At 54.2% G+C, this 12,223-nt stretch overlaps 2 long non-coding RNA genes across 2 annotated transcripts; one reads left to right on the plus strand and one right to left on the minus strand.

The window, feature by feature from the left end:
- Positions 1-1,025: 1,025 nt before the first annotated feature.
- Positions 1,026-5,516, minus strand: LOC138829432 (uncharacterized). Its single transcript, XR_011372603.1, has 3 exons — positions 5,362-5,516; positions 1,114-1,315; positions 1,026-1,079 (listed from the first exon to the last, which is right to left on the minus strand). It is a non-coding gene; the product is annotated as an uncharacterized lncRNA (long non-coding RNA).
- A 375-nt stretch (positions 5,517-5,891) lies between these two features.
- LOC138829433 (uncharacterized) lies at positions 5,892-10,617 on the plus strand. The gene is made up of 3 exons (XR_011372604.1): positions 5,892-6,060; positions 8,285-8,403; positions 9,094-10,617. It is a non-coding gene; the product is annotated as an uncharacterized lncRNA (long non-coding RNA).
- Positions 10,618-12,223: the final 1,606 nt, after the last annotated feature.

A 12,223-nucleotide genomic window follows, 5' to 3' on the forward strand; every position in this document is an offset into this window, starting at 1 on the left:
CCTCCCCCACCCAGGGCCTGGTGTGGGCCAGGTGAGCACTGTGCCAAGGAGTCTCCCTCCCTGTTCCCCTGGGGCCGTCTGTCCATCCGTCTCTCCATCCGTCCATCCATCTGTGTGATTGTGTGTCTGTCCGTGTCTCTCTGTCTGTCTCTGTGTGTCTGTCTGTCCCTATATCTGTCTGTCTGTGTCTCTGTGGTCGGTCTGTCTGGTCTGTTCTGTGTATCTGTCTGTCTGGACTCATGTCTGTCTGTCTGTCTCTGTATGTGTGTCTGTCTGTGTCTGGTCAAGTGTCTCTGTGTCTGTCTATCTGTGTGTGTCTGTCTCTGTATCCGTCTGTCTGTCTATATGCCTATTTGTGTGTCTCTGTAGTCTGTCTGTCTGTGTGTCTGTCTGCATATGTATGTCTATCTGTCTGTCTATTGGTGTGTGTCTGTCTGTCCGTGTCTCTGTGCTCTGTCTCTCTGTCTGTCTGCGTGGTCTGTGTATCTGTGCGTCTGTCTGTGTCTATCTGTCTGTGTGTGTGTCTATCAGTGTGTCTGTCTGTCTGTGTCTCTGTGGTCTGTCTGGTAGGTCTGTGAATCTGTGTGTCTGTCCCGTCTCTTGTGTCTGTCTGTCTGTCTATCTGTCTGGTCTCTGTGTCTGTGTGTCTGTGTGTCTATCTCTCTGTCAGTGTGTCTGTCTGTCTATCGGAGTGTGTCTGTCTGTCTGTGTCTCTGTGGTCTGTCTGTCTGTCTGTCTATGAGTCTGTCTCTGTGTCTGTGTCTCTATCTGGTTTGTCTGCCTGTCAGTCTGTGTGTCTATCTGCCTGTCTGTCTGTCTGCATGTCTGTCTGGTTTGTCCATGTGTCTATCTGTGTCTCTGTGTCCGTCTCTGCGTCTATCTGTGTGTTTCTGTGTCTGGCTGTCTGTCTGTCTGGTCTGTGTATCTGTGTATCCGTCCATGTCTGTCTGTCTGTGTGTCTCTCTGTGTGTGGTCCATGCAGTGGACCCGAGGCCCGAGGCCTCAGTTTACCTGGTTGACAGGGGGGGGGGGATTAGGAGAGAACCTCCGGTTGCAGGCCAGGAAGATGTCCGGAGAACCTGGGGGTGCAGGCCAGGAAGATGTCCGGAGAACCTGCGGGCGCAGGCCAGGAAGATGTCCGGGGCGGGCTTGCTGGCCTTGACCTCGGGGTCATCACCCAGCACCATGTGGTGAAAGGCACCGAACAGTTCCCGGTGTGCGCTGGTCTTGGCCTGGTAGGCCTCAGTCCCTGAGCTGGTGGCCAGGGCGAAGGGGATGCTGTGCTTCTGTATGTGGAGGATCAACTTCTCTGCACCTGGAGACAGAGAGACAGGAGGAGAAGAACTTAGGTCTTTGGTGGCCTAGGGGGGAAATCCACAAATCCATCCATCCACCCATCCATCCATCCATCTACCCATCCACCCATCCATCCACCCATCCATCTATCTATCCATCCATCCATCCACCCACCCATCCATCTACCCATCCATCCACCCATCCATCTATCTATCCATCCATTCATCCATCCATCCATCCATCCACCCATCCACCGATCCATCCACCCATCCATCAATCCATCAATCCATCAATCAATCCATCTACCCAGCCAGCCACCCATCCATCCACTCATCCATCCACCTACCCATCCATCCATCCATCCATCTACTCATCCATCCACCCACCCACCCATCATCCATCCATCTACCCAGCCAGCCACCCATCCATCCATTCATCCATCCATCCATCCACCCACCCATCCACTCATCTATCCATCCATCCATTGACCCATCCATCAACCCATCCATCCATCCATCCACCCACCCATCCATCCATCAATTCATCCATCCACCCATCCATCCACCATCCATCCATCCATCCATCCACCCATCCATCCATCCACCCACCCATCCATCCATCCATTCATCCACCCATCCATCCATCCATCCATCATCATCATCATCATCATCATCATCATCATCATCATCATCATCATCATCATCATCATCATCATCATGGTGACCCAGGAAGGATGTGAACTCCGGGCATCATCATCATCATCATCATGGTGACCCAGGGCGTTTCCCAGGGCGACCGGCTGGGCCACATGCACGCACACGCACGCACACACGTGTATGAGCAGATGACATCTTGTCCCGAGCACTGGGCAGCGAGTCCTAGATAGGGTGGTGGAGACGGCACCGCGTTCTAGAAGGTTCTGAATCCAACGGTCATGGCAGATGGACCGGTGAAGTCTAGGAGGTACACACAGACAGACAGACAGACAGACAGACAGACAGACAGACAGACAGACACACACACACACACACACACACACACACACACACACACACACACACACACCGGCCCGGGGAAAGGAGATGGTTCTAGAAAGTTTGTCCCTTTTCAGAGTTCTTCACCCAGACAGACAGACTGACAGATGGATAGATGGATGGATAGACAGATGGGCGGATGGATGGACAGACAGACAGACTGAGAGATGGATGGACAAATGGGCGGAAGGATGGACAGACAGACAGACTGATACATGGATAGACGGATAGACAGATGGGTGTATGGATGGACAGACAGACACTGATAGCTAGCTAGATGGATGGATCGATGGACAGACAGACAGACTGATACCTAGATAGATGGATGGATGGATGGACAGACAGACTGAAAGATGGATAGATAAGACAGATAGACAGATGGGTGGATGGATGGACAGACAGACAGACTGATAGATGGGTAGATGGATGGATGGACAGACTGACAGATGGATAGATGGATAGACAGATGGGCAGATGGATAGACAGACAGACTGACAGATGGATAGATGGATAGACAAATGGGTGGATGGATGGACAGACAGACAGATGGATAGATGGATAATAGATGGATAGATGGATGGATGGACAGACAGACAGACTGACAGATGGACAGATGGATGGATAGACAGATGGACAGAAGGATGGACAGACAGGCTGGTAGGTGGATAGACAGACAGACGGATGGATAGATGATAGATAGATACACAGATAAGATACATGAATAAATGGATAGATGGATGGATGGTTGGACAGACAGAGAGATGTATAGATAGACACACAGACAGACAGATAGGTGGATAGATATAGTAGATAGATAGACAGACAGACATGTGGATAGACAGATGGATGGATGGATCCATGAATGGACAGACAGACAGAGAGTAGATAGACAGACACCTGGATAGACAGAGGGATGGATGCATAGATGGACAGACAGACAGATAGACGGATGGGTGGATGGATGGACAGATGGGTGGATAGAAGGGTGGATGGATGGATGGGGGATGGGTGGGTGGATGGGTGGATGGATGGGTGGGTGGATGGATGTTGATTGAATATGGATGGGATTAACATTTACACATTTGAGTGACTTGGACCCAAGTCCTGATACAATATGGGTGGGATTAACGTTTGCACACTTCAGTGAGTTGGACCCAAGTCCTCATCTGGATGGAGGACAGACGGATGGGATTAACATTTGCACAATTGAGTGATGGACCCAACTCCTCTCCATGGAGGAAGGAGGGAAGGGATTAACATTTGCACACTTGAATGAGTTGGACCCAAGTCCTGCTGTTGATGGAATATGGAAGGGATTAACATTTGCACAGTTGAGTGACTTGGACCCAAGTGTTCATCTCAATGGAGGATGGATGGATGGGTGGATGGATGGATGGATGGGTGGGTGGATGGATGAGTGGATGGATGGGAGGGTGGATGGATGGATGGATGGGTGGATGGATGGATGGGTGGATAGATGGGTGGATGGGTGGATGGATGGATGGGTGGATAGATGGGTGGATGGGTGGATGGATGGATGGGTGGATAGATGGGTAGATGGGTGGATGGATGGATGGATGGGTGGATGGATGGATGGGTGGGTGGGTGGATGGATGGGTGGATAGATGGATACGTGGATGGATGGATAGGTGGACGGATGGGTGGATGGATGGATGGGTGGATCAGAGGGTGGATGGGTGGATGGATGGATGGATGGGTGAATAGATGGGTGGATGGATAGGTGGATGGGTGGGTGGATGGATGGATGGAGGATGGATGGGTGGATGGATGTTGATTAAATATGGGTGGGATTAACATTTTCACACTTGAGTGACTTGGAACCAAGTCCTGACCTCAATGGAGTAGGTCAAGCTCTGTCTCTGTCTCTGTCTGTCTGTGTCTTCTTCTGTCTGTCTCTGTCTTTGTCTGTCTCCTCTGTCAGTCTGTCTGTTGGTCTGCGTGTCTCTACCTGTCCATGTCTGTGTCTGTCTGTCTTTGTCTCTCTGTCTCTGTCTGTCTCCTCTGTCAGTCTGTCTGTGTCTCGTTCTCTCTTTCTTTGTCTGTCTGTCTGTGTCTGTCAGTCTACTTCTGTCTCTGTCTTTCTGTCTGTCTGTCTTGTCTGTGTCTGCCTGTTGGTCTGCCTGTCCATGTCTGTCTCACTGTCTGTCTGTCTCTGTCTCATTCTGTCTTTGTCTGTCTCGGTCTGTCTGTCTGTCATCAGTCTACTTCTGACTTCTGTGTCTGTCTGTCTCTTTGTCTCTCTGTCTCTGTCTCCTGTGTCTGTCTGGGTCTCGTTCTGTGTTTCTTTGTCTGCCTGTGTCAGTATCTGTCTGTCTGTCTGTGTCTCTCTGTCATTCTCTGTCTGTCTTTCGTGTCTGTCTGTCATTCTCTGTGTCTGTCTGTCTTTCTCTATGTCTGTGTCTGTCTCTGCCTATGTCTGTCTATCCGTCTGTGTCTCTCTCTGTGTCCATCTGTGTGTCTGTCTCTGTCTGTCTTTGTCCCAGTGTCTGTCTGTCTTGCTCTATGTCTGTCCGTCTCTGTCTGTCGGCCTGTGTCTGTCTCTCTCTGTCATTCCCTGTCTGTCTGGCTCTGCCTCTGTCTGTCTGTCTCTCTGTCTGTCATTCTGTGTCTGTCTGTCTCTGCCTGCCCATGTCTCTGTCTTCTCTGTGTCTGTCTGTGTCCATCTATCTGTCTGTGTCTCTCTGTGTCCATCTGTGTGTCGTCTCTGTCCCAGTGTCTGTCTGACTCTGTTTCACTGTCCCTGTGTCTGTCTGTCAGTCTGTCTCTGGGAACCGCGCATGCGCGTTGCAGGGCAGCGCAGCCCAATCCCGCGCATGCGCAGATCCGTACCTCGCAGAGCCCGGGAGCACACGCATGCGTGTTCCTGCTCGGCGGGGGGGGGGGGCGGGGGGGAGGGACGGGGCGTGCTGGCTTAGGCATGCGCGGTGCAGCGCGGAGGACCTCCCCCCAAGGTGGCACGCATGCGCAGTACCAACCAGACCAACCGAGGGAATCCCACGCATGCACGCACCACACGCTCGGCCCGGACGGTGCCGGACGACTCAACCAGTGCGCATGCGCAATGCGGACGGAACCTCGATCCTCCGGGGTCCCCTAGGCACCTCCCGGCGGACTCAAGCTGTGCGCATGCGCAACTCGACCCTCCAGGGTCCGCTCTGCGCCTCCCGGCCGATTCAACCTGTGCGCATGCGCCGTGGGTCCACACGCGGGAGGGCAGTGGGAACAAGCAGCCAAGGGACACGCATGCGCAGCGGCGCTCTGCCGGGAGCGCTAGGCCCCTCCCTGCTGACGAACCCTGTGCGCATGGGCATTGGCGCAGGCTGGCTCAGCCCCTCCCAGCTGCCTAACCCTGTGCGCAAGCGCAATGGCGCTCCGCCAGGCCGGCTCAGCCTGTCCCCGCTGAAGAACCCTCTGCGCATGCGCAATGGCTCTCCGCTGGGAGCGTTCGGCCCCTCCCCCGCTAACCCTATGTGCATGCCCAGTGGCACTCCGCCGAGAGCGCGCGCATGCGCGCCCGCGTCTTGGCGCCGGCTGATGACATCGATGCGAGGGCGCCGGCGGCCGCGCCCGGAAATGCAGCCGTGGCGGGGCCGCGGAGCGTCGCCGCCGCCGCCGCCGCCATGGCCACCACTGCGCCGTCCGGATCCGGAAGCGGAAGCGCGCAGGACCCCCGAGGACGCCGACCCGGGCGGCCCCCGTGTCACCGTCGGTGCGTAGAGGCCTCCGGGACGAGGCGCCTTTAAGAGGCGGGGACGCGGGAGGGCGTGGCTTTCTGATGGGCGTGGCGTCGCGGTGGGCGTGGCCTGCAGGGCGTGGAGCTGACGGGAGAGTCAGTGGGGGCGTGGCCTGGAACAGAGGCCATTGGGCCGCTGGGGTTTGGGGGCGTGGCCTGGAAAGACACCATTGGGCGGCTGGACGTAATGCCATTGGTCGGCTGGGCTGGGGGGCGTGGCTTGGAAGTAAGGCCATTGGGCCGCTGGGCCTAGGGGCCATGGCCTGGCAGGAACTAGGCTATTGAGAGTCCTGGCTTTGGGGGTATGGCTTGGAAGTAAGGCCATTGGGCTGCTGGTCCTGGGGGGACGTGGCCTGGCAACAGTGATGCTATTGTGTAGTCTGGCTTTGAGGGCGTGGCCTGGGCGTGCTGCCATTGGATGGCTGGCCTGGGGGGCGTGGCCTGGCAGGAACCAGGCCGTTGGGTGCCCTGGCTTTGGGGACTGAGCACCCAGCACCTCCCCATGGTGACCCAAGGCAGGGACTTAGCACCCACCACCTCCCCATGGTGACTCAGGGACTGAGCACCCAGCACCTCTCCATGGTGACCCAGGGCAGGGACTGAGCACCCAGCACCTCCCCATGGTGACCCAAAGTGGGGACTCAGCACCCAGCACCTCCCCATAGTGACTCAGGATGGGGACTGAGCACCCAGCACCTCCCTAAGGTGCCCCAGATCCAGCAGTAAGCACCCAGCACCTCCCCATGGTGACCCAGAATGGGGACTGAGCACCCAGCACCTCCCCATGGTGACCCAGGATGGGGAATAAGCCCCCAGTACCTGCCCATGGTGACCCAGGACCAAGACTAAGCACCCAGCACCTCCCCATGGTGACCTAGGGCCAGGACTAAGCACCCAGCACCTCCCCATGGTAACCCAGGATGGGGACTAAGCACCCAGCAACTCCCCATGGTGACCCAGGGCCAGGTCTAAGCACCCAGCACCTCCCCATGATGACCCAGGGCCAGGACTAAGTACCCAGCACCTCCCCATGATGACCCAGGGGAGGGACTGAGCACCCAGCACCTCCCCATGATGACCCAGGGACTGAGCACCCAGCACCTCCCCATGGTGACCCAAAGTGGGGACTAAGCACCCAGCACCTCCCCATAGTGACTCAGGATGGGGACTGAGCACCCAGCACCTCCCCATAGTGACTCAGGATGGGGACTGAGCACCTAGCACCTCCCTATGGTGCCCCAGATCCAGGAGTAAGTACTCAGCACTTCCCCATGGTGACCAAGGGCAGGGACTAAGCACCCAGCACCTCCCCATGGTGACCCAGGACCAGGACTAAGCACCCATCACCTCCCCATGGTGACCCAGGGCCAGGACTAAGCACCCAGCACTATCCCATGATGACCCAGGGCTGGGACTAAGCACCTAGCACTATCCCAGGGTGACCCAGAGTGGGGACTAAGCACCCAGCACCTTCCCATAGTGACTCACAATATCCCCCAAGCACCCAGCACCATCCCATAATGACCCAAGACAGGAACTAAGCACCCAGCACCTCCCCAGGATGATCCCCAAGCACCCAGCACCACCCCATAGTAACCCAGGGCTGGGACTAAGCACCCAACACCTCATCATAGTGACCTAGGATGATTCCCAAGCACCCAGCACCATCCCATGACGACTCAGGGCTGGGACTAAGCAACCAGCACCTCCTCAGAGTAACCCAGGACCAGGACTAAGCACCCAGCACCATCCTATGATGACCCAGGGCTGGGACTAAGCACCCAGCACCTCTCCATGGTGACCCAGGGGAGGTACTGAGAACCTAGCACCATCCCATGATGACCCAGGACAGGGACTAAGCAACCAGCACCTCCTCAGAGTAACCCAGAACTGGAACTAAGCACCCAGCACTACCACCTGGGGAACAAGGACTGAGCCTAAGCATTCAGCACCTCTCCATGGAGACCAAGGATAGGAACTAAGCACCCAGCACCTCCCCATGGTGACCCAGGAACGGGACTTCACACCCAGCACCTCCCTACTGTTTACATAAGTCAGGTACCAAGCACCCAGCACCTGCCTATTACTAACTCAGGACAGGTACCAAGCACCCAGCACTTCCCCACAGGGACTCTGGATAATCAGCAAGCACCTAGCACCTCACGTGTGTGTCCTTTCCCTCCCCCTGACCCCATCCCAGGTTCTCCATGTGGCGCGATGACCGCTGGTTGTACAGGATGATGGACTATGTGCCTGGTGGCGAACTCCTCAGCTACCTGCGCGCCCGCCAAGATCCTGTGCGCACTGGCCTTCCTGCAGGTGAGCGGACCAGCAATGATGGGGGCCGCCCATCCATCCATCCATCCATCCATCCATCCATCCACCCACCCATCCATCCACCCATCCATCCATCCACCCATCCATCCATCCATTTACCCATCCATCCAGCCATCCATCCACCCACTCATCCATCCACCCACCTATCCATCCATCCACCTATTCATCCACCCATCCATCCATCCACCCATCCATCCACCCATCCATCCATCCACCCACCCATCCATCCACCCATCGATTCTCCATCCATCCACCCACCCATCCATCCATCCACTCATCCATCCATCCACCCATCCACTCATCCAGCCACCCATCCAGCCACCCATCCACCTATCCATCCATCCACCCATCCATCCACTCATCCACCCATCCATCCATCCACCCATCCACCCACCCATCCATCCACCCATCCATCCACCATACATCCATCCAGAAAGTTCCAGAAAGTTCCCCCAAGGTTCCAGAAGGTCCCAGAAAGTTCCAGGTTTCAGAATAACTCAGCACATTCCCCAGGCAGGCGTTCCCTCCACCCAGACACACCCCAACACTCCCACCCCCCTTCTTTGGCCCAGGAATGATTTTGGGGGGAGGGGGGGAGGGAAGGAGGGTATTGATGATATTGGTATTGGTGTTGGTATTGATACTGATCCTCTCATGGTCTATTGATGATAGGTTTTCCCAGGGGATCTGTTTGATCTAAGGACTTGAGACGCTTCCAGGACAACCCATGGAAGGTTCTAGAAAGAAGCCAGGGCTGGGGCTGGTTTCTGTTTCCTCCCCCCCATTCTCCCCAACATCTGGGACCCAGTTGTGTTCATCCCTTGGGATTCTCCTCCATGGGAGAAGTTGAGGATGGATGATGACATCACCCCTTCCCATGATCTTTTGCGGTGACTGGTCCAGGGTCCCTTGACTATTCTTGTTCTTCTTGTTGTTGTTGTTGATTTATTATGATTAGCTCATGTGCATGGTCTTGTCTTTCCCTTCCCCCTGCCCCAACCAAGCTTCTAGAAGCTTCTGGGACAAATTGCTGATGGATTTCCTGTGTGTGTGTCAGACTCAACCAGAACCCAGCCAATGGCTTCCTCTTCTCAATGCCTGGAAATCCGCCCAACACTTCCTGGAAGGGGGGAGGGGGAGGGGGAATGGAGGAAATGAATAATGAATGAATGAATTCCCTCCTTCCTTCCCTCCTTCCAATCCTTCCTTCCCTCCATCCTTTCTTCCTTCCTTCCCTCCTTCCTTCCTTCCTTCCCTCCTTCCTTCTTTCCTTCCTTCCTTCCTCCTTCCTTCCCTTCTTCCTTCCCTCGTTCCCTCCTTCCTTCCTTCCTTCCTCCTTCCTTCCCTCCAATCCTTCCTTCCTTCACTCCTTCCTTCCTTCCTTCCTCCCTCCTTCCTTCCCTCCAATCCTTCCCTCCTTCCTTCCTTCCAATCCTTCCTTCCTTCCCTCTATCCTTTCTTCCTTCCTTCCTTCCCTCCCTCCCTCCCTCCTTCCTTCCTTCACTCCTTCCTTCCTTCCTTTCTTCCTTCCTTCTTCCTTCCCTCCAATCCTTCCTTCCTTCCCTCCTTCCTTCCTTCCCTCCATCCTTCCTTCCCTCCTTCCTTCTTTCTAATCCTTCCCTCCTTCCCTCCTTCCTTCCTTCCCTCCCTCTGAAAGATTAAAAATTGACCATTACCATTACTAACTTGCTAACTGCTGATTCTGCTTCTGTAAACTTGCTTACGCTAGCATTGACCCTTCCCTTCCCAGAAATGAGTTAAGAAGTTTCAGGGACCAGATGCCGGCCCCAGGACAAGGTCAGTGGTCATAGATAAAGAACAGACAGTATGTGTTCCTCAGTTCCCATTTAGAAATTCCCCAGACAGGACCTTGAGATAACGACCACCTGGCAAGACCACAAGCTAAGCCAAGTGTCAACCAATCATAGGCCTGTAACCATGTAACCCCCCCCTTAAACCAACCATGGGCCAGTCATTTTACAAAGAGTGTTACAAAATTTCCCGAGTGGCAAGGTGATTGTTGGCGTATATGATGACCTTTAAATGGACCAATCATGGGATGCTTTGTGTTATGCATTAATCTTGTGGTTTTTGCCTTTAAAAAAAGGCTTGTAACCGCTGCTCGGGGCTCCCTGTCTGCTCGGGACAGAGAGTACGTTTGCGCAAACATCAAATAAACTCCTCTTGCTTATTGCATCTCCCGGCCTGGAGTCTGAGTTTTCTGGGGCGCCCTCCCGTTGACGAAAGTATCCTAGGGGGCTAGGGTCTTTCATTTGGTGCATTGGCCGGGAACCAGGCACCCCCAAACCCCAGATTCCAGGACCGGCAGGAAGTAAGATAGAGCTCTTGTCTTTTGTGTTTGTCGTGTTCGTTTTATGTTTTGGGGATCCAAAAGTGCCTGTACAGGACGTGTGTGGTGGACCAGAGGGAAAAGCAGACATGCCCACTACCCTGGTCCCGCCCTGGGCTTCTACCCCAGGGTGCGTGAATTTGTGGTGGACTAGAGGGCAAAGCAGACGTGCCCACTACCCTAGTCCTGCCCTGGAGTCCTACTCCAGGGTCGCGTGGAGGGGGGACGAGATCCGAGTGTCTCTGTGTTTGGGGGAGTTAAGGCACGGCCGGCCTCTCCCTTCTGAAGTTTCTCTCCTCATTTTTGCTCACTCGGGGACCGCGCGGCGTTTGTCTAGTCTTGTCTGTGTGTGTCTGACATTAATTGTCTTTGGTGTTTGTTTTGTGACTTTCAAGGAAATGGGTCAACAAGCGAGTCACTCCTAGGACACCTGAGACCTTGTCCTAGTTCGTTTAAAAACAAAAACCGCTGGTTCTGCTTTTGTAACTTGCTTGTTTGTCACTTATGAATCTGCCACTGACCACCTGCGAGTGGCCTCAGTTAGATCTCAGCCTCGGGCCTTGCCTCGGGGGGGTCTAAACGTGGGGGAGAACCTGTCAGTCTGAGGGGATGGCTGCTAGGGACTTCTTTCCCTTGCCCCAAGATGACTGGCAATTCTCCTCCGCCTTGGAAGGCCCCTGGGTCAACGTCTGCAGGAATCTAAGAGAAAAATCCTCCGGAGGTGAGTAGGGGTGTTGAGTTCCCTGGTAAGTGAATGGTGGTAAGATGTCACCCCATTCACTGAGACTTGATTTTGTCTTTGTGGCCACTTGTTTGTCTTGTTAACTTTAGTATGTGTTTGTTTTATGTTTTCTGGGGTAGGGAAGTTCTGGGTGAGTGTGGCAGGCTCACCCAGCAGACTCTGGATTCAGCTTGCTGAGTGAGAACAGCACAGAGTTCCGGTAGGGATAAACTGGGGCCCATTATTCGCCAACTCAGCCTTCAGTTCTTGTCTAGTTCTGTTTTAAAATTGGTACCAGTTTTAAATGTGGATCCTTGGTTTTTGTGTTTATCTGTGTTTTTGTTATTTATTTATTTGAACATCTCTGGGGAAATAAAAGTTCCAGCTGGGCTCAGTCACAGACCTGCTATGCCCACCCTCCTTTGAGGCATGGAAGGTTACTGGGCTAGTTTGGTTCCCTTCAAGCCTCAGGCTGCATTTTCTCCTTGTGGAGGCTGCCAGCAGGGTGGGTGTAGAAGGCTGTGTGCCTAGTTTGGACTTTTTCAGCTAGTCCTGACAATGTAACAATTTGTAAAGTGCTCTTGTTTAAAATTGGATTAAAAAAAAAACTGGCTAGTTTAGTTTCAGGTGACCCCCTCCCCCAGCCCTCCTCCAACAGAAGGGATTCAAAGAGACTAATTAGTGAATTGCCTTGCTAGATAAGCAAGCTCTGGAAAAATAAAGCCCAACAA

This window comes from Dipodomys merriami, unplaced genomic scaffold (assembly GCF_024711535.1).
Source record: "Dipodomys merriami isolate MVZ:Mamm:240054 unplaced genomic scaffold, mDipMer1.0.p SCAF_1714, whole genome shotgun sequence".
Classification (NCBI taxonomy): Eukaryota; Metazoa; Chordata; class Mammalia; order Rodentia; family Heteromyidae; genus Dipodomys; species Dipodomys merriami.